Raw genomic sequence first — 2,500 nt, 5'->3', positions numbered from 1 at the left:
AAAATAAAAAGTTGTACTTATTATTCATTTGATTGAATGATAAGTTAATTTGTTCACAATAACAAAAGTGGTATATATTTATTATATTATTATATATACATAAAATGATTAAAAAAATACAAAATAATTGAATCATAATAAATACCACCACTGTATTATTGTTGAACTAAGACATTCGCAACTTAATAAAAATGTTTAGAGTTAAATATATTTGATATATATTATTGAAAGAAAATCAATTTATATATTATTAATATTATTTAATTTTACTCTTTCAATTAATATATGCAAAAAAAAATTGACATTTGTTATAAATAAAAATAAATAAAAAAATACTCTAAGCGGTGGATCACTTGGCTCATGGGTCGATGAAGAACGCAGCAAACTGTGCGTCATCGTGTGAACTGCAGGACACATGAACATCGACATTTTGAACGCATATCGCAGTCCATGCTGTTATGTACATTAAATTCAATTTTAAAGTACTGCTTGGACTACATATGGTTGAGGGTTGTAAGACTATGCTAAATAAGTTGCTTATTCTTTTATAAAAATAATTGAATTTAAGCAAATGTGTATATTATTGGATTTTAAATAATTCATAATATTAATAGCAAAAAAAATAAAGATATATAATGAATTTTATTTATTATATATTCTTTAAAAAAAAAATCCTCTCAAATAAAATGAAATGATGAAAATATTGAATCTAAGTATTCTTTACAAAAAATTTTCATATTATTTATATATATATATAAAATAATAATTTATATATGTAATTAAAAGGAGGAATGTCTAGCATAAAAATTAAATTTTTTATTCTAGGATTGCCTCATTTTACATTATTATTATTTTTATATATTTACAATATATAAAAGGAGAAAAGAAAAATAGAGATGAAAAGATGATATAATTTTTTTATTAAATTGTGAGAAGATAAAAAAAGAATATTAAAACAACCTCAACTCATATGGGATTACCCCCTGAATTTAAGCATATTAATGAGGGGAGGAAAAGAAACTAACAAGGATTTTCTTAGTAGCGGCGAGCGAAAAGAAAATAGTTCAGCACTAAGTCACTTTGTCTATATGTCAAATGTGAGATGCAGTGTATGGAATATCTTAATATCTAGTATGAGAAATTAACGATTTAAGTCCTTCTTAAATGAGGCCATTTACCCATAGAGGGTGCCAGGCCCGTATAACGTTAATGATTACTAGAAAGATATTTCCAAAGAGTCGTGTTGCTTGATAGTGCAGCACTAAGTGGGTGGTAAACTCCATCTAAAACTAAATATAACCATGAGACCGATAGTAAACAAGTACCGTGAGGGAAAGTTGAAAAGAACTCTGAATAGAGAGTTAAATAGTACGTGAAACTGCTTAGAGGTTAAGCCCGATGAACCTGAATATCCATTATGAAAAATTCATCATTAAATAATTAAAAAAATAATGTGCATTTTTTTCATATAAGGACATTGTAATCTATTAACATAATAAAGTATTTATCAAAAGATCATTGGTGATATTAAGTTTATTTAAATTAATTTGCTTTTTAAGCATATTAACATAAAATAAATACTAATGATTTGATAAAGTGTTGATAGATTTTATTATATATAATGCTAAAATTCATTTTTTGAATTTTACAAAAAATTTAATATCTATGATATTAATATTTATTTGTATGCATTTATATGATTAACAATGCGAAAGATTCAGGATACCTTCGGGACCCGTCTTGAAACACGGACCAAGGAGTCTAACATATGTGCAAGTCATTGAGTTATATTAAACTTAATGGCATAATTAACTTAACTTAAATATAATGGGATTAATTTTTAGTCTATTTTTTAATAAATAGTCAATTAATTCAATCCCGGGGCGTTCCATATAGTTATGTATAATGATAATTTATTATTATTTATACCTCTAACTGGAGCGTACCTTGAGCATATATGCTGTGACCCGAAAGATGGTGAACTATACTTGATCAGGTTGAAGTCAGGGGAAACCCTGATGGAAGACCGAAACAGTTCTGACGTGCAAATCGATTGTCAGAATTGAGTATAGGGGCGAAAGACCAATCGAACCATCTAGTAGCTGGTTCCCTCCGAAGTTTCCCTCAGGATAGCTGGTGCATTTAAAAATTATATAAAATAATCTTATCTGGTAAAGCGAATGATTAGAGGCCTTAGGGTCGAAACGATTTTAACCTATTCTCAAACTTTAAATGGGTAAGAACCTCACCTTTCTTGATATGAAGGTTGAGGTTATGATATAATGTGCCCAGTGGGCCACTTTTGGTAAGCAGAACTGGCGCTGTGGGATGAACCAAACGTAATGTTACGGTGCCTAAATTAACAACTCATGCAGATACCATGAAAGGCGTTGGTTGCTTAAAACAGCAGGACGGTGGACATGGAAGTCGTAATCCGCTAAGGAGTGTGTAACAACTCACCTGCCGAAGCAACTAGCCCTTAAAATGGATGGCGCTTAAG

At 29.2% G+C, this 2,500-nt stretch overlaps 1 non-coding gene and 1 pseudogene across 1 annotated transcript in view; both read left to right on the top strand.

Moving 5' to 3' along the window:
* The first annotated feature begins 333 nt into the window (after positions 1-333).
* LOC129251906 (5.8S ribosomal RNA) lies at positions 334-514 on the top strand (annotated as a pseudogene).
* A 442-nt stretch (positions 515-956) lies between these two features.
* The window catches only part of LOC129251909 (large subunit ribosomal RNA), a 3,986-nt gene continuing 2,442 nt past the window's right edge, over positions 957-2,500 (top strand). Inside the window, exon 1 of the ribosomal RNA XR_008583169.1 lies at positions 957-2,500. This exon is cut by the window's right edge and continues 2,442 nt beyond it. This is a non-coding gene — a ribosomal RNA (large subunit ribosomal RNA).

This window comes from Anastrepha obliqua, unplaced genomic scaffold (assembly GCF_027943255.1).
Source record: "Anastrepha obliqua isolate idAnaObli1 unplaced genomic scaffold, idAnaObli1_1.0 ptg000104l, whole genome shotgun sequence".
Classification (NCBI taxonomy): Eukaryota; Metazoa; Arthropoda; class Insecta; order Diptera; family Tephritidae; genus Anastrepha; species Anastrepha obliqua.
Note: the sequence above shows the minus strand (reverse complement) of the source record. Positions and strands in the feature narration are given on the sequence as shown.